The sequence below is a fragment of the Marmota flaviventris genome, chromosome 3 (genome assembly GCF_047511675.1).
Source record: "Marmota flaviventris isolate mMarFla1 chromosome 3, mMarFla1.hap1, whole genome shotgun sequence".
NCBI lineage: Eukaryota > Metazoa > Chordata > Mammalia > Rodentia > Sciuridae > Marmota > Marmota flaviventris.
In genome coordinates, this window is record NC_092500.1 from 85,097,415 (window position 1) to 85,120,504 (window position 23,090).

The 23,090-nt window shown below is 34.7% G+C and overlaps 1 protein-coding gene across 1 annotated transcript in view; it reads right to left on the reverse strand.

The window, feature by feature from the left end:
• Positions 1–23,090, reverse strand: part of Rassf8 (Ras association domain family member 8) — a 143,413-nt gene that overhangs the window by 57,683 nt on the left and 62,640 nt on the right. The window lies entirely within an intron of this gene.

Sequence of the window (23,090 nt, forward strand, 5' to 3'; positions counted from 1 at the left end):
TATTTAAAAAAATATTGAAATGAGTATCAAATTTCCAATAGTATCTGAACTTTTTTATTAAATCATTTTCTATTTATTCTTCAGTAAGGATTTTTCAGTTCAAAAAACAGCCATTTTGCAAAAAGGTTTAAGATAAATCTATAAACTGAGTCATGGATTTCCCTTCTCATGTGCCCCTCTTTGACTATTCACAAAGAATAGTCAGACTGTTTCTACCACTGCTCATCTAAAAATTCATGAAGTCAGTCATCTTTCATTCCTGTCAGAATATGGGTACAGAAGCGTGAAGACTGAAACACCATGGGAACCTTTAATGAACATATCCGATATCATCCAGTTTAAATGAAGACACACAAATCAGTAACAAGTTTCTGCACATTTCACTCATATTTCCCACATTAAATTAACTTAAGAGGTTGATGTGGTTTCTCACCCTTGTTCCTGCCCTGCTCCTCCCTACTACCTACTGTAAGGTCATTTAACAAACTGAGGAAAAGAACGACAGGCTACATTTGACAGACATGACTTCCACATCTCATATTAGTCTGCCTTAGTCTGTACTTCAAAGTTCTATTCATAACTCACTGAACACAGATGAATATCACTCGACTAAGTACCAAACACCATTTAAGATATTCTCTCATCTCCTTTACCTTAGTAATTCTTCAGTAGCGGCTATAAGCATTTGTATTTAGGCCATCTGTTTTCTGACCCCAACACCACTTGGACAGGACTCAACTTTAATGAACATAGTGACAAACTAAAATAAACACAGCCAAAGCTGGTTTAGGGGGTTAGGAGCAAGGGGAGAAGTGTCAGATCCCTGAGTACATAGCAGCAGGATGAAATAGCTCCACTCTCCATCTAAGATTGTTATTCATATAATCTTAAAGAAAATCCTTCATTATTCTTTTCCATTAGGTTAAGTAATGTCTGCATCTTTTCTTTCAACATTTACTTCCCATATTTAAAAACTAAAGAATCTTCTGCTTCATACATCCTTACTAAAATGCTGGGGAAGGGGAGAGAAATCAAATGGAGGATGGGACAATATCCAAACACAACAAAATTACTTATTACATCTTAAAAATGTAATGTGCCTCTTAAAATCCATGGTATTGTATTAAACATTTTTTTTTTAAAAAACCATCTTACTCAAAACACCATTCAATAGACATACCAACAAGTTGTAGATTCATTCTAATTGTTTGTCATAAACTACTTACCTTTCTAGGTACTTTATATTTATCACAACATTTGGCTTTAGTTCCTATGTGCATTAGACACTATAAATTATTACCTTGAGATTTATAACAATTACTTTTGGTATTTCCCTATAAACTTCAGTGGCATTTTTCCAATTGTCCAATACCACTGATAAAAATTATTAATTCTAGCAGTATGATTAGTTAGGAAATTGCTTCTCTGGACTATATCGAGGCAATGATTCTTGTTGTGGACAGGACTTTCCTGCCAGTTTTACTCTTTCGTTAGTTGTATCACCTAGTGATAGAGAGTTCCTATTTACACAGTTGGCTGAGAAGAACACCACCTAGGCTAGAAACAGAACAACTGATTCACACAGTTAACTTTCCTACCTTTCTTTCTTTCTTGAAAAGAAGTGTTCATAATAAAGGGGTGGAGGGACTCTCAGAACACACTGAAAAAATGAAAATGTATAGTCATTCATAACTTCGCCCTTCTGCTCAAACTTCATTTAAAGAGCAGATACCACTGACAACCTTTTCACATTAGCTTCTTCCCTCGGCCTAATTCTGTCCAAGAACAATCTCGTTCATTCCCATCTGTTTGTTCACTCAATGTTAATATATATCTGAGTGTCTCTTGTTTAAATCCATGAATATTCCAGACTAACTTTAGGATAAAATCCATAGTTCTATCACTGTCCGTTTTACCCCATCCTCTCCATTAACTACTCTCTGGCTGCGAGAGAAAACTATATCTCTCTGCCCACCTTGTACTGTTCTCTGCTAAGAACATCTTCTTTCTTACCCATTCCAGCAGCTAGCTCCCAGCTATCTTGCTGGTCATTGAGGAGTGGTGGGGAGGAGGCACAGTACACAATGAGTGCTTCCTCTATGCCAGGCACAGACAATGTCTCAAAATAGACCACTCAAGTAATTTTATTATCATTCCCATCTTATAAAAGAGGACCTGGAGGTTTTGAAAGGTTAACTAACTTGATAGAATATAGCTCCTACAAGATGGAGCAGTGATTCATACTGAGTCAGAATGGAGAGTCCTTGCTCATAACCTTACCTGAATGGTACCAGGCATGTCTGCATATTAAATGCAAAGAAACAGTCTTTACCTACACACACACACACACACATACATGCTTTAAAGAAATCTTTAATATATGAACCTTTATTTCCTTCAGTGAAGATCAGTAATATTCAAATTAATTATCCTCTAAAATAATAATCAGAATAGTTATATTAATGACATTGCTCTAAAGAAAACATTTACATTCTGGGTAATCTTAACATGTGTAAGGATGAAAGATTAAAAATAATACCTTACTAGGCTTAGACAAATAATAATAGTGGAAAAACAAAAGGATATGAAAGGTTGCATTGTTCCTGTCATTTTAAATTGTGAAAAATGCTACAACTAACTTGTGTTTTTCTGTTATGACTGGAAAAAAATCACAATTTTTACTTAGTGTTTCAATACTTAAACAGATATAAAATTCTTTTGATTAAGGGAGTTCTACTGGAGGGAATATAGCTCAGTGGAAGATCATGTGCTTAGCCTGAGAGGTCCTGAGTCCAGCAAACAAATAACAACAACAACAACAAAAAAAAACAAAAAGAAAAAGGAAGTTATACCATATTCCATATTGGCCTGAGAGATGGGCCACACAGTTTGAGAAAGAAATTAAAGTCATTATGTAGTACTCGTGATTGATCCAGACTCTTCAGCAACATTTAAACCATCCTTAGTTTTTACCTTAGAACAGGTCACAAATGAAGGGTGCCTGACTGTCCTACACGTTTAGTTGCTACTTTAAAACAGACAGGTTTGCTTTAAAGCAAGATCACACGTGAACTGCTCTCTGGAGTACATCTGTGCGGATAAGAAGCTCTTTCTTTTAACTCATTAGGTAATATTTCAGCTTTGGTATAAAAGAGTCCAGATGTTTACTCTAACAGCTTTTACAGACATATGGGATTAATGTCAGACACATAATCACTGGTTTTGGAGCAGGGCCAAACTGTGTTCATACGCTATTTAATTATGTTGGCACTCCAGGCATTTCAAACATCAACAGAATTTCTCAGCTGATATTCCCATGAGGAACCCTGCTTTAAATAATTATAGAGGTGTAAATAAATAGGGTGTTGTACTTGCTAACGAAATCTATCTGGCTTCTATTTTTAATGGATTTGAAGGTTTTTATGAATTAAAAACACCTTAGGCTGTAAATAGCAGATAAATATACAACCAAAACTGCCAGGACATACTTCATTATGAATTCTTTGCAGCACACAAAGGTAGTGATTTTCATTCTCCTAAAAACTCATGTGTCCCTAGGGAACATTTGACTAAGCCATTAAAGATTCCCAAAAGTCCCAGAACTTGACTTTCGGATATACTTCTCTACACAATCAGTGCTAGAAGCTTATTTTTTTTTAGACCTTCCAAAGTTCCTTGCTTTTGAACAACCTGCTATGAATATAAAATCATACCAACACAAAATTTTGACTTGTACCAATGACTTACATTTCTTCTGCTTCTTTTTAGGAAAAGTTAAACATTAACAATACACAATATTCTAACAAACATTCTAAAAGACATTTAAAAGTTTTCTTTGAGAAAATAAAAATAAGTAAATCATCACAAGAAAGGATGAAGTGGGCTAATAAAGTGCTATTTTATAAGAAAGACCTTTTCAGGAAAGCAATGGAAAACTTCCTAATCCAGAAATTTTCCAGATATAAAGTTTCCAATCATTCCAAGGGCAAATGTTAGTTACTCCTCCCCTGAGATATGAGAAGTTTCTTTCATTTACTATAGGTTGCTGACGTTATGCACATACACATAGAAACATATATTTTACTAAAATAACCAGCATGTGACACTGAGAAAATTAAGGTACTTTGGTAAGTTTATTTGGAACACACTTATAACTAAAACATACAGGTTAGATGATGTAAGCCACTGAGGCATCATCTCCTTAGCTATTCTGGATTTTTCTGAATAAGAACTTTTCAGTAATAATAGATATAGTTTTACCTTTTAGCTATTTTTGAAATTCAACCCTTTTCTTAAGCTGCCCTACTCCCCCACTCTGATCTCGTAAACCCCCTTAACAAGCACCTTTAGGGGTAGGCAGGCATTTCCTAGTCCTTTTTTAAAATAATTTCTCAGACAATCAACTGTTAGTCATTCTGACTGCCAACAGTAAGAGTACAAAATCTTTATTATCACATATTTATTATCATGACATAATTGCGGATGCTCATGTCTCTGCAATCCATCTGACACATTGCTACCAAATCCTACACTTCTCTCAGCCTGGTGCAAATCTTGTTTGTATCTCTACTGTGCATATGACAGAGGTTTAAAGGATTGCTGATTCGGTTCAGAAACTCTATACTGACTTCACAACACCAAGATGAGGAAGGATGGGTCCCCCAGTGTAACATAGTATACTTTGCAAATTCAAGTAAGTGATACAGTTTAAAAACAAAAGCCAAAAAACTAAACAATCTAGTATTTTGGGGTGTTGAAAATTTAAAGGTCCAGCAGTTGGCAAAACCAAAGTAATCCAGAAATCTAGCATAACACAACTCCTCAAATTTGATACCCAAGATCTAGTAACTGTAATATTGGCAAACTCAAAATAATGCAGAAAGTAACTTGGCATTTTAAAATGCTATATTAATTTAAGGACTGGCAGAGTAGTATAAACCCCACAGACCTCAAAAAATGAGGGAAAAAGTCTATGAGTAAATTAATTTGACACCAAACTACTAGATGTGAAATAAAGTTTACTAGATTGTAAGCTTAGAATTGTATCACTGTAAAAAAAACTTCATTTAGACTGAAAGCATCAGCATCTAAGCTGGTCAGAAATCAAATATATATTGGGGCTGAAGTTGTGGCTCAGCGGTAAAGCGCTCGCCTAGCATGTATGAGGCCCTGGGTTCGATCTTCAGCACCACATAAAAATAAATAAAAATAAATTTTATAAAAAAAAGTAAGCAGATGCGTTATGAGCATAAATATACAAATTAAAAAAAAAGAAATCAAATATATTTAAGAAATGCCAAATATTCTTCTACATCAACTTGTTATTTCCAAGAGGTTTGTAAGTTATGGCTTGCTATTTGTTTCTGTAAATAAAGTTTTATATAAAACAGCCAGGCTCATTCATTTACACAATGGCCATGGGAGAAGGTCACCATGATGGTCCTGTTGCTCCAGCTGAAGATGCTGGCTGCACACCAGTCAGAAGGGCACCCCTGAGAGGCATTTTCCCTGCTTCATGTTAATGAGCACAGAGGATTTCCCAATAGTATCTTTTAATAGTGAGTAATTTTGATAAGGATATACAAGAGTGATTAAAATATAATAGTTATGGGCTACAGTGTAGCTCAGTGGTAGAGCACTTACTTTGCAAGTATGAGGCATTGGGTTCGATCCTAGTACCACATTAAAAGCAAACAAACAAATAAAGGCATTGAGTCCATATACAACTAAATTTTTTTAAATATAATAGTTACATTTTATTTTTAAACTTCTGTAAACCTAGTACCTGAATGTATGCTTTCCACAGTATTAGTGTTATAGAGAAGATTTGTATTTTATAGATCATTTCTATGGTATTGAATACTCTGTAAAAACCACACTTGTGATTATTGAGTTCTTAGTTTGTTCTTTCTGTAATCAACTATAGAACACATGTATTGTTTTTATTACCATATACACTAAAATACTATGTTTCTATAGGGAATAACATGTTAAAATCATGAATATGTACTTCTGGAATTAAGATGCCTTAGATTAGCTAAAGAATGGTTAATAGTTCAGGAACATAATAATTAAGCATAATCAGATATATTTTGTATTTTTTTGGTGCCATCATTTAGATACATTTTGTGATATACAACTAACCTTGAAAACCAATTGTTAGGACTCAAGAGTATTTCCTCATACTCTTGAGTCCTAACTTTGTTCCAGATACAATTCTGGAATTGCTTATCTTTTACATTAAAATCAAATTTTATGGAAAAAAGAAAAATTCACAGATGTCTGTTATAGACAAATAAATATCATTCATTTAAGTAATCTTTGCTACTGCATTTAGGGTAACATGGGTTTTTGTTTCATACCAAATGTCTCAGTATCTTGCCTATTGTGTTATTAACAGTGCTGCAGAGCATCACAAGCTGGAAAAACAATCATGTGTGTGACAGACACAAACTCAATACTGATTATAAAAAATACAGTACATCTGAACTGGACAGATAGTTTTGAAAAATGATCCCGGTGAACCCTATAGAACTTTCTCTGAAAAAAATACAAGTATGTGGATTGGAGTCATTTTTGCTTCTATATGGGACTGTAAATCATGAAAAATAAAATAGACTTTTACTGTCACAAAAAAATATTCTCCTGAATAAAACATTCTTTTGATCTTGGGGAAAAACCATTAATGTTTTTGTTTATTATTAAGGGTAACTTTACCAGTTAAATCACCATGCCATCACATTTTAGAAAATGAATGAATTAAAATTAACTTTGAGACAATTTAGACATTTTATAGTGTAATCTATATCTCAAGAGAAAGAAAATATCCCTTGACCTCATTTTTGTTTTTTAAACCTATTAACTTTCTTTTTTAATAGTATAACCCTCTTTGTAAGTTGGCTTAACTCCTTTTAAAACAAAGTAAAGCATACATAATGAAATTAGTAAAGACTTGACAAGAAAGCAAAACTGACAATCTGGCTTCCATTTATTAACAGACACAAGTTACCCCTGAGGAAGCCACCCAATTATATATTGGTAAAATAGCTGTATCGAAGATAAATAACAGCCAGGGATATACATCAGACAGTGTAGCTTGAGACTGATAGTTTAACCAATAGGCAAAATCTTTCTCTAATTAGAATGGTAAAAATTTTAACCAAGGGGCCAGGATTGTGGCTCAGTGGTAGAGCACTTACCAAGCATCCATGAGGCACTGAGTTTGATCCCTGGGACCACATAAAAATAAACAAATAAAGTAAAGGTATTGTATCCATCTACAACTAAAAAAATTTTTTTTAAATTAACCGAAAGGGAAAATTCAAGTTTTAATATCATAAGAGACTGCCAAGGAGACAGTCTTAAGAAATAAATTGTTATAAAAATACTTTGGATCAATCATGAAAACAGGAATTAGCTGATGAGTAACTAGAAAGGCAGCATAGAAACATGATGGCAAAATATACTGATTTATTTGGGATGAGTGCATGATACAAGACAAAATACGAACACAATTTAGGCAGAAGTGAAGTGAAACTTTTGTCTCGTGATTTTGGGGCTATGGTTTCAACCACCAGAGGCCACTCTTCCCCAGAGAGACAAAAGCTCTGAAGCCCTTCTCACTCTGTGTTTGTTAAAGGGGTACTATAAAAGATATACATGTTGGCAATATTATTCTCTTTCTACCCAAAACAAAACTGAATATTGAAAAAATTGGAGAATAGAACTGAAAGTTGCCCGAGAGGCTAAAATGATGTTCATAATAGAGCTGAGTCAAGTCGCTGAGGAGTGGAGAAGGGATGTTGTTCCCTGGGAGAAGAGAGATTTGTGGAACAGATGCCAAGCTTTGAGAGATGACTGAGAGAGCTGGAAAAGGTTTCTGGATTTTTAAAATTTTTTTTACTGTATTATAACTACAACCATTCCTGCACATCCTTCAGCTTAAGACTATATAACAAATTGTTTTTTTTCCCCCCATTAGCTTTGCATGTCAAACCTAAATTTTATACACTGAATTTTGGCTTTAAGAAAAGAGTAAATTAGCCACGGCCCCCCAGGGTTTAACATACATATTTATAATCAAACAGAAGAGAAAGAAACCTTAATCCCTCAAAGTGCCCTGCTCAAAGCACACTCAGCAAACACCTTCCTCACTCACTCCATCTTCCAGATATAATAGGAAAAAGCTGACAACACAAGTTACCAACCCATTAGTTAAGGGACAGCCTCATTCTCTATTACCACTTGCTAAAACCACAGGTAGAAGTAAAATCCAAGAGTAACAATTTCATGTTATGTGCACAAGGGACAATTCAGCATAGACCCTAAGAACACCAAGAGATTAAACATTTTTAAACACACTATTTCTTATTTCATGCAGCACCACAGGAAATTTCAAAGAAAGGATATTTAGCAGCCCAGATATCCTTAGTAGTTTCTTTATGAAATACTTGTTTAGAGTACAGTTTTGTATTCTAACATATTGGCAAATCAGTTTAATCACACATCCTTGTATCTTCTGGACACCTAATGACTTTCCCAACTACAAAGGCAAAATATATCACTACAGAACATTCAGAAAATAGAGAAGGCTTTGAGAAAAGCCTACAGTCCCAGAGAATATAGGAAAGAGAAAGAAGTTCTGAATGAAACATATTTTAGACACACAAAAATTTACACGATTTCAACTTTTTAATATTATCATTCATCTACATTCATCACCAAATCAACTAGCCTTCTTGCCCCCTTTCCCAATGAAAAACTAGTTCTGACAAGTTCACCAAGAATCTGGGGCTGGGTAGTCCATGTTTTCACAGTTTATTCTTTCCTTGTACCTTCTTTGATGTCTCTGCAGCATTTGCACTCTGACCACTTCTTTGCAAACATCCTAAGCTCCTTCCACCTATCTGGTCACCCCCTTCTGACATCATTTTGGACTGTTCTTTTTCATGTTTACATTAATTACTGAATTTCTGGTTCCATCATCTATGCTTCTCATTCTACTCCCTCTCCCTGGACAACTAAAGGTGCTCTCATGGTATCAACTACTGACTACATGGCTGATGTGCCTAACACAAAATAGATGCTTAATAAGTGTTGGGTTTTATTAATGACTTAATATTAATGACTTTTGATTCTAATCTCTAGGAAGTTCTCAGCTCCAAGGCAAGACAGAACCACATAGCAGAAACCTTTTATCTACCACAGCTAGGACAGGTAACTGGCTGGTTAATCATAAAAATGTGTTAAAGCATTAAATGATAAAAACAAGATAAATAAGTATTTTTTTAAACTTTATTTATTTTTTCATGTGGTGCTGAGGATCGAACCCAGTGCCTCACGTGTGGTAGGCAAGTGCTCTACCACTGAGCTACAACCCAAGCTGGACAAGTAAGTATTTCATACATTTAATTTTAATCAAATACATGCCCATTCACTAGTCCATAATTTTAGAGTTACAGCCTTCTCTTTAAATAAGGGTCTGCTGACTCTTCAGTCTCTTTCTTGACTAATAGCCATGGTAAATTATCTGTGCTTTTCAGTTTCTGTTTGTTTGATTATCAGCTTTATAAGATATCACTAACAAGACATACAATTTACCCATTTAAAGTTCACAACTTGATAGTTTTTAATATATTCACAAAATTGCACAATATCACCACAATCACTTTTGGAACATTCTCATTACCCCCCCAAAAATGAACTCCATATTCATTAGCACTCACTTCCTATTTCCCTTCAAAGCCCTGGCCCTGGGCAAACATTCCTCTTTTCTGTCCCTATGAATTTGCTTACTCTGAACATTTCATCTAAACAAAATCATATAGTACGTGTTCTTCTGTAACCAATTTCTCTTCCTTAGCATATAGTTTTTGAGGTTCATCTATGTTGAAGTTAATAATAATACTTGCCTTTTTGATTATATAGACAACTTTATAGGTATGAAGGGATATTTCATTTTGATCCCTGAAGAACAATGTTAAGCATCTATTCATTGGCTTACTTTTATATCTTCTTTGGAGAAATCGCTATTCAGATTCTTTGCCGATTGTCTAATAGGGCTAGTGTCTTTTTTATTTTTAAGTTGTAAGATTCTCATGTTATCAAGACACAAGTCTCCTCTCAAATAAATTATTTGCATCTTTTCCCATTACAGAAAAGTTGTCTTTTCACTTTCTTGATGGTGTCATTTGAAACATAAGTTTTTAATTTTGAAGATATCCAGTTTATCTATTTTTTGTTTTGTTGCGTGTGCTTTTGATGTTATATCCAAAGAACCACTGTCTAATTAGGTTCAACAGGATTTACACCTAAGTTTGCCTCTAATAGTTTTATAATTTTCTTCTTACATTTAACTATGTGGTCTATTTAATTTTAATATGTAATATATGAGGGACCAACTTCATTCTTTTGCAAGAGGAAACCGATAGATCCATAAACATGGGATGTTTTTTATTTAGTTCTTCTTTAATTTCTTTCAACAATGTACTGTAGTTTGGGGTGTCTTTTATATATTTTTTTGTGAAATATATTCTTAATACTTTATTCTTTTTGATACTATTATAAGTGGATGTTTTTTCTTAATTTCATTTTTGGTTGTTCATTGCTGATATGTAAGAAATATAACTAATTTTTGTGTATGGGTTGTGTATCTAGCAAAGTTGAATAGTTTTAGCAGGTTTTTTTTTAAAGTGGGTTCCGTAGGATTTTCTATATATCAGATCGTGTTATTTGCAAACAGGTAGCTCTACTACTTTTTTTTTTTTTTTTTTTTCCAATCAGGATGCTTCAGTACTTTTTTTTTCCCCTAATTCTTGTGGCTAGAAACTCCAACACAATTTTGAATAGAAGTGGAAATGCTTGTCTTTTTTCTGATCTTAGGGAGAAAGCATCCAGTCTTTTACCATTAAGTATGATGTTAGCTTCAAGTCTTTTTTAGATGTCATTTTGAGTTGACAAAGTTTCCTAGTTCTATTCCTAACTTGTTGAGTATTTTTTGAAAGGGTATTAAATTTTGTCAAATGCTTTTTCTACATCTGTAGAAAGTTAAGTAATCATGTAGTTTTTGTTATTTCTTTCTATTGATATGGTATAATAGCTTGGCTTACTTTTGTATGTTGAATCAACCTTATGTTCATAGGAAAAGTCCCATTTGGTCATGGTATAGAGGTCATTTGAATATACTGCTGAATTTGGTCCACAAATGTTTGGTTGAAGATTTTTGCATCTAAATTCATAAAAAAATATTATTGTGGTGTTTTCTTTTCTTGTGATGTCTTTGTCTGGATTTGGTATCAGAAAAAATTCTGGCCTTACAGAATAAGCTGAGAAGTAGGTCTCCCCTTTTCTGTTTTATGGAAGAGTTCATGAGGAATTGGTATTAATTTTTCCTTAAATGTCTGGTAGGATTTACCAGTGAAGCCATTTGGACATTGGCTTTTCTAGGTGAGTATATTTTTATTCCAATAACAGCACTAATCCTACCCATGAATGCAGAGCACTCATGGCATAATCCCCTCTTAAAGGTCCCATCTCGTAATATTGTTACAATTGCCATTAAATTTCAATATGAGGGTTAGGGTTGTGGCTCAGCGGTAGAGCGCTCGCCTAGCATGTGTGAGGCCCTGGATTCGATCCTCAACACCACATATAAATTATTTTTAAAAATAAATATAAAGTTATTAAAAATTTTCAATATGAGCTTTGGAGTTGATAACACTAAATATAGCACAATGTGTCACAGCTCAAGTGCTAGACAAGCTGTTCTTACCAAATTTTTGGATTGTTTGAAGTGTGTATGTTATGTTTCTTTTTTTATTGTATGCCCATAGGACAGTTTCCAGTAGCTTTACATAGTTTCACCAATTATGATTGTTCTGCTATGGCGTAGGACAGTGGAACATTTTGTGGTGCCATTCTCAAAGTACAGCTCCAGTTTCTATAGTACTAATTAATTAATTAATTTATTTATTTATTACATGGCAGTAGAAAATATTTTGATATATTACACATACATAAGTATAACTTGTTCCAATTAGGATCTCATTACTGTGGTTTTACATGATGTGGAGTTACACTGGTCATGTAATTATATATGAGGATAGAAAGCAATTTCTATATTTTTAAATTTATTTTTTTGTTGTAGATGGACACAATAGCTTTATCATATTTATTTATTCTCATGTGGTACTGAGGATCAAGCCCAGGGCCTCACACGTGCTAGGCAAGCACTCTACTGCTGAGCCACAACCCCAGCCCCCAATTTCTATATTTTAAGTGCAGAAAGAAGGAAAAACTTTTGAGGTAACTGGAATAAAAAAATTCATTAGATTAAAAAGTCTGACTCCAATATTTATTATAAACAAGGAAAACCAAATAATATATACTGTACATTTAGAATATGCTAGGCACTATTTTGAATGGCTAGAAAATATTTACATGTTTAGTCCCTCCATAAGGTACATAGGGTTTTTTTTTTTTTTCATCCTCATTTTATAGATGAGAATGGAGGCTAAGAAAATTTTGAAAATTTTCACAGGTTACACAGCTAAGTAGAAAAGTAAGTTTAAACAATGTTTTTTTAAAATTTCTTTTTTAAAAAATAGATTCTTAAAATATGGTCTATAATGTAAAGAATTTTTAAACCTGTTTTTACTTAGTATTGTAGTCATCCTTTAATCTTATTGTTTGAAATAGTTTCTAATGGCTACAAAATTTTGTACCATATTGCCAAATTTACTTCACTTCCACAACAGATAGTTTATGTCTCATTATGTCCTCAACATCACTGAAAACAACATTTTCTTTTAAAAAAATCTCTTGTCTGGACGGGGTTGTGGCTCAGTGGTAGAGCAGTTGACTCGCACATGCGAGGCCCTGGGTTCAATCCTCAGCACCACATAAAATAAATAAAAAAATAAAATAAAGGTATAAAAATAAATTAAAAAAACTCTTGTCAATCTCCCTGTATTTTCCCTTATGGTTGCTTACTATATATTTACACTCTATTTTTATATTTGTTTCATTACTAAGAATTCGTTTCCTGGAGCTACTGCAACAAAATACCACAAACTAGAGGATATAAAACAACAAAGATTTTCCTCTCAGTTCTGGGGACCAAAAGTCCAATATCTGTTCTACTGAGCCAACTCTGCCTTGCTTCTTTGAGCTTCTGGTGGCTTCTGGTATTCCTTGGCTTATGACCTCATCACTCCAATCTCTGCATCTCTCTTAAAAGGGTAGATATGATCACATTAGGACTCACTAAGGTAATGAACAATAAGCTTTTCTTCTCAAAATCTTTAAATCATTTATTTTGTCATGTCGGGTAATATTCACTCTTTTGACATATAGTGTTCAAAAATATTCTTAAGACATACACCAAATGTGATCATTATATTTATTCTTGTTGCTAATAGCTTAAAAATATAACATGGAGCTGTAAAGTTTAAGGTACAGCCCAAAGGTACTTCCAAAGACACAAAGTTTAAAAACCATTATCAAGCACTGGATACCAAGAAAACCAAATTCCCCTTTTAAGAAAATTATCTAGAAAGTCATTTAAAAATATGGTATTAAAATCTAAATAGTACACTTTTCATTAATTCAAACATTCTTTAAAAGAAAAAAAACCTAAGTGTTCTTCTACAAATCACAAATCCTTTTAAAATTCAAGTTTTCTTTTAAGCCCAATTTAGTAGTATGAATATCCATGCCCACCCTTCACATAAGCCTACCCAGGATGAACATTCACATTATTTAGTATGTCTGGGAGGCATAAGAATTTTTTTTTTTTTTGCTTCTCCAAAGTCATTTCTAAGAGTTATGGCTATAATATAATGAAACTACATTTTCTTTAACATATAATTTTGTATCTTTTGCATGCAAAGGGTGCTGTAGCTATTAAGGTAGGCAATTTGGGAAATATACACATGCACATTTTGCTATTTCTCAAATGTATCTGAACTCCTCTTTTAGAAATTTCTTCTATATCAATTTACTATATCCACAAAACATGATATTTTAATGGTCATACTCTTTATTCGTAAACTTACTAAAAAGTAATAGTTGAACTCAAGAACTTTTATTTTTAAAAAGCAAGCTTATCCCATGTGATAAATTTTTGCTGGTACTGACATTAGTTTGAAAGAAGAGAACACAACAGAGTATATGCTGCCTCATCCCAATGAGCAGGCCATGACTAAGTGGGCACTCTATACTCTGTAACTAAGTATGTCAAGCAGATCTTCAGGTCCTACTGGAGACACTCTCCAAATGACAAGTCTCCAGCCATCTTTGTGTAATCCAATCCTGTGCTACCTGTAATTCAAAAGACCTCTTGCAGTTATTCACTTGATTATAGGACAATATATCACTTCGCCACTATAGCCAAGCCAGAACATGTGGAAGTCAAGTCTCAGGGTGATGGGGGTAGGGGTGGAGATAGGTTCACTGAAATTTAGACTAGTTCTTGAGAAGAGAATGGCTTATTGGGCAAGTTTGGATATAGCTCCTCAAGCCACTCATGAATGATTACTTCAAATAATTTGACTGCCCAAACAGGCCAACATCAGACATCAGGTCTGGGGCCACAAAGAATTTGCCAATGAACTGAAAGTTATGCTGGTAGGCAGGTCATTGGTTTTGCCCAGGATCTCTCCAATGCCCTCTTTCCTCAGAGAGTGGTATGGGGTATAAGCAGCACACCAAAGGCTCAGGTACACTTCCCTTTTGCTGGTTCTTCCAACTATGTAATTTCTGGTCCCTGATTCCAAGTTTTAAGAGTTTAGTTTCTATGTGATTGACTTTTCATGCTCTCAGAGAATAAAACTACATTCTTTGTTTCACTACTAATGCTGGGACCCATGTTTGGTTTATAAAATGTTATTGTTTTAAGTTTTATTGTTATTATTATTTTTAATTTTTTTTTAGTTATAGATGGACACAATACCTTTATTTTATTTCTTTATTTTTATGTAGCGCCGGGGATCAAACCTAGGCAAGCGCTCTACCACTGAGCCATAATCCAGGCCCCTTAAGTTTTATTATTTTAGCATATTAATTTTATTTGTTTTTCCAAGAAGAATAATGCTGAAGTAGAACATCAAATTTTAGTATAGTTACATAATTTCAAAAAATTTTAATTAAAAAATGTGGATCTGCTTTAAGAAAAAGTAACCAGGTCATAGAACTATTTCTAAAAATATTTTAAGCAAGAAAAAGGTCTCCATAGGTGGATGCCCAAACTCTTTTGTAGTGTTTATGTTCATATGCTAATGGATATGGCTAAGAAATATGATGAAATAAAGCAAATCTTAAAAAATTAAAGAAAAACTGGCTTTTATAGTGACATGGAGATTCTCAAAACTACAGAATACGTCAATTAAAAAGCATTAACAAATTTCATTAGAAGTTGAATAAACCAATATGTCTAATAATTCAAATATTTTTACAGACATTTCAGCAGAAATGAGATCAAGCGCTCTCAGAAACTTCCAAAGCCCGTCTGAAAAGAAAAGTATTTTTCATCATGAAAGATCTGTCAGGATGTGTTCATTGTCAACGATTGCTTCTGAGCTTCAACTTCATCTTTTTTTCCTGCTTTAGGAAAACAGATGTGGGCTCTTAAATATTTTGTCTTAGATGGTAATAGTATGTGAAATTTTTGTCAAGGGACACTGAAGAAGACAGGAAGACAAGATTCTGTTTCTTGATGTACTTTCTCAGCAGCTCTTGCAGCATGGGTGGCTTCTCCAGGGTGCAGGTCCTATGGCAAGTGAGTTTCTCTAGAGCCCAGCTGCTGCAGAGTATCAAAATCTAGCAGTGACTCAGTAGCACTTATCTTGGGTGGATTTTTAGTGGAGTGCCACTGGCAAGATACCTCCCAGAAAGTCATATGATCTCAGCCTTAGTAGTAATAGTATAAGATCATATTATATAACATCAAATAGTAGTAGTGTAAGATTATATAATAGTAAATCTGCTAGTCCTATAATATTTAGAGTTCTCTTACCTCTTATTTATCAACATTAAATTTCCAAACCCCTGTTATATTTATGATCTTTTATATTAGAATTATCATGTTCAGATTACGATGTTTCTCTCTCCTGACTGGACCCAGATTAATACTAAAAACATGAAGCAAATACACTTATGAAGCAAACACGCTCATACTTGCCCAGTATGTGTACAGCAGAGAAATTAAAGAATTAGGTCAATTTTACAAACCATTAGAAATGAAAAGAGAAAAGCAAAGGTCTTAATTTATGATGAACATCAGATAATATTTTCATTATCCTGTCTTGTTAATGTGAGGAAAATTATGTAAAAGAGCATCTATAAAATAGTATGGGCAAAAATAAATTTCATTATGCAAAAAAAAGAGAAGAAAATATTTTCACATTTTATTAAATGGACTGACATGGACAATTGCCAGCAAACAACTTTTTCATAAATGACTTAATCTCTGAAAGAAGTCTTTGTTAATTTTTAGAAATTTATTTTTATATTTATAATTACCTAAAACTGATTTGTCTGTTTAATATAAAACCTGCACATAACTTTGCTATTGATAAGCGTCTTTCTCATAAACCTTTACCTGGAGATTAAAATGTCAACTAAAAAGATATTTCCCCTCCTGGGCCCCATATCCCAAATCATGACTTTTTATAACAGCAAAAATAGGCAAATTAGGGTAACATTACAAGAAAAATCTAGACATAAGGACTACAGTCCATGATTACTGAGAAATCCTAAAATCTTGGACCAAGGAGAAGCTTATTCTCAATCTAAATGACCAGTGTAACAGAAGCAAAAGAGGCAAAGCCAAGCACGGGTCAGACTTTAGAGCCTGGGAGATTAACTAGATAATCCAAAACAACTCAAAATGAAACAAAACACCAACTGAGAAATAAAAAGCAAAACAAAACCCGCACCTACCCCTAATGTCATCTAGGTTTAAGTCTAAAACAAACAAAAGTGAATGAATATTCCATGTATTTCAAGGGGAAATAGGTTCTTCCTGCCTCTGGTCAAACTTCAGCTGAAAGTCCTAACCTCAATTTGGAGACTATGACTACTTGACAAGTCAAAGTATAGGATGAAAAGAAAGGTAATTAGTGACTTGGTAACACATTATAAACTCCAACTGGTCATGGAGTACTGGTAACAGTCTACCTTAGTGAGGTCTGGTCACAGTTACAGAGGAACATCATGTTTTTATAGTATGTATAGCTAGGACCTTAACAATAAAAAGAAAAGAGAAATTATATCTCTGAGAACAAGCATGGTAAAACTACAGAAACACTACTACTGAAACAAAGCACATTCAAATCAGCATCTCTTACAACTATATACAGCCTAACTTCAGGTATTATGTATCTTTCTCCTACCATTATCATTACAAAAATAAGTAGGAAAAATTTCCATTTCTTTGCAAATTGAGATAAGTAAATTAAAATACAATCTTACTTAATTTTAAAGATAATCACAAAAGATAAGCAATTTTCCATGGCTTCATACATTTATTTGGACTAAATCTTGTCTCAATCTCCTTGCTGACCAGGCAGTCTACCAATGGAAATATATTTGATTAAAATTATTTCCTATTTCTCAGATTTGTGTCTCAGACTTCAGAGGAGAAAACTAAAGAGATTATTCTCCATAAATAAACATTAAACAGCAGACAGACATGATAATTTATTAGTGTACATATTACTGGCTTTTGTATAAACCCCCCAACCCTAAACTCGGTGCAAGGTGCTCTTAAATAATCCTGTGGTGGGTATAGGCGCTGGTTTAAGGGACCAAGATTATGAGCATCTACCTGACTGTATGTGGAATTTTTTTTTTAAATGCCATATTCAACTGAAGTAGTAATAAAGTCTCAAAGAAAAAGGACAAAAACCAAAACCAAACCTAACTGTTGTACTAATCCTAACATGTTTTCATATCCACAATTATAGAAATAGCATAATTTTAATGCAATTCTTAAAGGATCAATATTCTGATCTAAGATTAGAATTTAATGAAGACTTCATAGTCACTTTCTGCTAACTGTATAAAAGAGATCTAATCTCATTATTACAAATTCTATGAACACTGTCACAATTTGTTTCTTAATTCAAATATCCATTTGAGAAATAATTTTCAAATAAATACACATTATGGATCAATAATAACTTGCTTAGAAAAAAAATTTATATGGCTTAAAAATGGAAATGACTTGTACTAAATTCAGTTGTCCACACCAATTAAGACATATACAGAAAAAGGCTACATGCTTGTTCTTCTCTTAAACAAAGTAATAATTTACCTTATTCTTCCAACATACTGCCCCAATTTCAACACACTACTAGAATTTAGGACATATTTAGCACCAAGGATAGCAAGATCTTTTATATTTATATTGCCCACTAAACCTGATTGACTACAGATGCCAAGAATGTGATGCTAAAAAGGATTATCAGGCTTAGCATGAACACACAGCATCATCAATTATGTTTACCACAGGCGCAGGTAGCGTAACATGACATATTTTACCATCCCTAGTATTAAAGTTGTCCATTAACACATTTCAGTTCTGAGCAGCCCTTGTTCAAATCCTGGCCCTACCATTTATTGGCCATATGACTTTAGATAAATCAATAGTTTTCTTGGCTGAAACATGAGAATAATAATCCTTAAAGTTGTCAGTGCTGAATAACAATGATATAAACATTTAAAACAGGGCCTGAGGGGCTGTTGTGGCTCAGTGATAGAGCACTTGCCTAGCATGTGTGAGGCACTGGGTTTGATCCTCAGCACCACATAAAAATAAATAAATAAAACAAAGGTATATTAAAAAATAAAACAGGGACTGCCATGCTGTAATTAATAAGTAATAGCTCTTACTGGCATTACTACAGGAGTTTAAGCTTTTCAAAACTTATTACTGATGATCACTGAGTCTGTCTTGAGATAAGCTTATCTCTGCAGAAGTTTGAGGCTCACACAGCAAGCCACTGGACACATAGCACCACCCAACTATGGCTGCATGCACTGAGCAGAGGCACTGCCCCTCACAAGGGCAAAAGAACACAACTTCCCAATGCAAACAAGGCCAACACTCTTATATTCTTCAAACCAGTGCTACAGGTCTGAGTTTTGTCCAAGTAATATAAAAATGTGCCACCTACTCTGATGAGGTTTAGAAAAAATTTGATTACAAAGATCTTATTCTTCTTGGGACTACTCACCTACCTACAAAGTATAGGATAAAAACTGGTAATTATACTTTTCTCTGAATTTCAGAGTCTTAATGTAGGCCTATTCAACACTAATCACATTAAAAGAAAAGACTTTATATCACATGAGATTTACTTTAATGACAAAATATGCATATATTGGAAAAACACCTTTAAAAACATGAGGGTAGTTAGAAAACACTTATGACATTTAACAATAAGAATAAACAACATAGCTAAAAGGAAACTAGGTTCTTTTCCTATAAAAAGGAAAGTTTTAATAGCTAACAAGTGCCAGATCTTATGATACCATTTGGAATTCTAACTCCATGATAATGATTTCTAGTTAACAGACCTGGCTGTGGTCCTATTACTATGATTTTACCAAGCTGAGTGAAGTGACAGAGCACAGTAAAATTGGAAGGACAGAGGATTTGAAGAGTCAGGAGATCAGGGCTCACTGCTTGCTTTAACTGTGTAACCTGAACTCACTTAACACACGGAGGGTCATTTCTTCTACCGAACGCTACCAAGAGTATTTTTTCTTGTTGGTTTACTGGAACATCACACTAGACTCACCAATAAAAGATGTCTTATGGACTGTTAAGTGCTGCCCACCAGATAGCCTTCAGTGGAGAAGCCACATTACCCAATGGGTTTATAAAGTAGACTTACAGAGAGAAGTTGGCAGGGCAGCCCCGAGGGCACCATACCCACTTACTGAACTGCCAACTTCCCGAAGGCAGAGCCCAGGACATCTGAGAAGACGACCTACAGAAAACATGCTGTGGACTACATGGAAACCTGGTCAGTTTTGTATTCTAGGAGATATACTCTCCTTTATTTTGATTCTATAAGTTTAGATTTAGGAACAGAGTAAGGAGATTGAACAAACTTCACAGCTCTTAAAACTCACACAGAAAGAGGGGCTGGAGTTGTGGCTCAGAGGTAGAGAACTTGTCTGGCACGCGTGAGGCACAGGTTTGATTCTCAGCACCTCATATAAATAAATAAAATAAAGGTCCACTGACAACTAAAAAATATTAAAAAAATAACACCTCACACGGAAAGAAACACCATGGATATATGATGCCAAAGGGGGAGTGGGGAACAAATCTGGATGCTGATCATAATCCCCACATATTTTTAAAAATTTGACTCATGTGATTAGCTATAAAAAATATATAAGCACAATTATATTTGTGTCAGACTGATATACTGTTAGAAAGTTGGACAGAAGGACAATTACTATTCCTTCTTCATAAGAAACACAGAAAGCTGTTTACTGCAAAAAGGTTAAATAACTACAGTTCACACAACCAACAGTCAAATATTCACTGCCAATTATAGGGCTATTTGGGGAACAAGTGGAAATTCGGTCTTCTCACTTTTAAAATATTAAATGCCTGACAGCTTTTGTTATAATCATTTGTTAAGTGTTTACCAGATGCCAGGTCCATTCAAAGTGCTCTGATATATCAATTTATTTAATTCTCTTAATAATCTTGAGAAGTAGTTATTATTATTATTATCCCCATTTTTCACAAGAGAAGTTGCTTACAATCAGACACCTTTTTAGAGGAAAAGTCAAGACTTCAGTCTATACATTCTGGAACCAGGGCTTTAACTAATACATACTCTAGTGTCTAAGAAAATAATTAGGCAGACTATATAAGGTACCTAATTGTTTCAAAAAACTTGTACTAAACACCTACTATCTATTATGCATATGATAAATACTTCGAAGATGCTAGACTTAAACAAATTCATGGATCAGTGTCTTAGTCCATTTGGGCTACTGTAACAAAATACCATAAAAGAGGTGGTTTATACACAACAGAAATTTCTTATAGTTCTGGAAATTGAACAGTCCAAGAACAAGGCTCCATCAGATTTGGTATCTCATGAGGGTCTACCTTCTTGTTCACAGATGAAGCCTTCTTGCTGTTCCCTTGCCTAATAGAAGTGGCAAGGCAGCTCTCTGGAACCTCTTCTCTAAGAGTACCAATCCTACTCATGAACCCTCATAACCTCATCACCTCCCAAAGGCCCCACCTCTTGATACCACTACATGGGTGGATTTGGTAAATTTGGAGGGGGGAACACAAACATTCAGACCACAGCAGTCAGTCTCAGTAATGTTAAGTCATCATATTTACTTCACCCAGGCGTTTGTAGGATTGAAGGTACAGAGGAAGTAAGGCCTGAAAGAACAATTCACTACCATCAAAAATAATATTGCTTATCAAGAAGAAAGCTCTTCTGGGAAACACTGACTAATCCTTTTGGAAAATAAATTCCAAGGAAATTCTCAAAGAGGACTGATTACACAATATCAGACTGAGTTAGTACCTATTATTTTCAGTGGGGATCTTTTTCCATGGACACATGGCTGACTCAGTTCTTAGACATAACTGGGACAACACAAACCAAAACAGCATCATGTCTCATTCCAAAGAAACTGCAATAAAACTTCTGCCTTGAGAATCCTTTCTGGGTTCTGTAGCTATTACTGTAAGGTTTCCTTTGGTTTCTAAGGTGAGAATATGGGCAATTTGCTTAGATGGCTCTCTTGGATATGCACTGCAGCAGAATTCCACAATTAACAAGATCAATGATGCCTATTACCTTTAAATTCTAAGGAAGGAAGAGACAAAATGGTATTAGAGTCCTCACAACACTTAGAAATGACCAGTGTATTAGAGAGGAGCTGCTTCTATTCTAGCCTTCATGACGAGGCCTGATCCTGAATCATCTCCCTTCTATACCCCACTCCTCTTGGGTATCTGGATGTCACTAATGTTACCTGCTGGTTGTACAAAGGCCCTCAACCAATCATTCTCTGCTCTCTCCTATCAACAGCAACAGCATTTTTCAGCTCAGGAGCATTTCTTTTCCTATTCACCAGGTCATCTTCCTTTTCTTTATGGCAGAAGTCAACCAGATATTAAGGGGAAAGGGAATATCAGTTTAAACTAAGAATGTTAAATTAATCTGCAATTGGTATCATAAGAATAGACAATTAGGTAAAGAGAGCTTTCCTATTGCCCTGAAACAAACAGTATGCCTTCCCAGGGCTTGAGGAATTAGAGTTTGGCAATTAGGGACCCAGTATGCAACATGTAAGGAGGCAGAACTCTCCCAGGTGCCAGCACTGTCCTCGCGCAGTCCTGAGAGTGATGTCTCCTTACATTTTGTGCTCCTCTGGGTGGCTCAGTTGCCTTATTCTAAAGGTCCTGTGACATCTTGGTGACAATGGTCATGAAGGACAAGAAGGAAAACTTCAGTTATTCCCAAGTCACTGTCTAAGGAGAAGGCATCATTGGTTCTACCTTCCCTTTTAATTCCTCAATAATTTCTTACTCAATTGCTGACTAAAGCCCAAGCCCTTGGCTGGTAAATGCCCAACCCCTTATGTGAAAGAGGAACAAATCCTGGAGAGTGGGAAAGCCTTCTGGCCCAGGGGCCTCAGAAATGAAGGCAGGATCAATTAGCTCTCCCAGGCCCTGCTTAGATACCTGAGAAGCCGGTAGGGCAGGCCTAGGGGCCTCAAGCAAAGTCAATGCCAGCCCCTTTGTACTCACTCTAGAGCCACCACTCTCATCACTTTTTTGTTGTTGTTGGGTCAAAGAATAGATAAGTGGCTATTTTATATACCTTAAAACCAAACCAAACAGCTTTGTTCCCATTCCACTTCCCACATGGATTACCCTCAATTTCATGTCCCCCTTTGCAGCAAAACTCCTCAAAAAAATTGTTTAAGCTTGCTGTTTTCATCTTCCACTTTTTATCAGGCCCATTCCTGCCAGGCTCTTGCCCTAACTACTCAACCAAAACTACTCTTGTCAAGGCTGCTATCACCTTTGC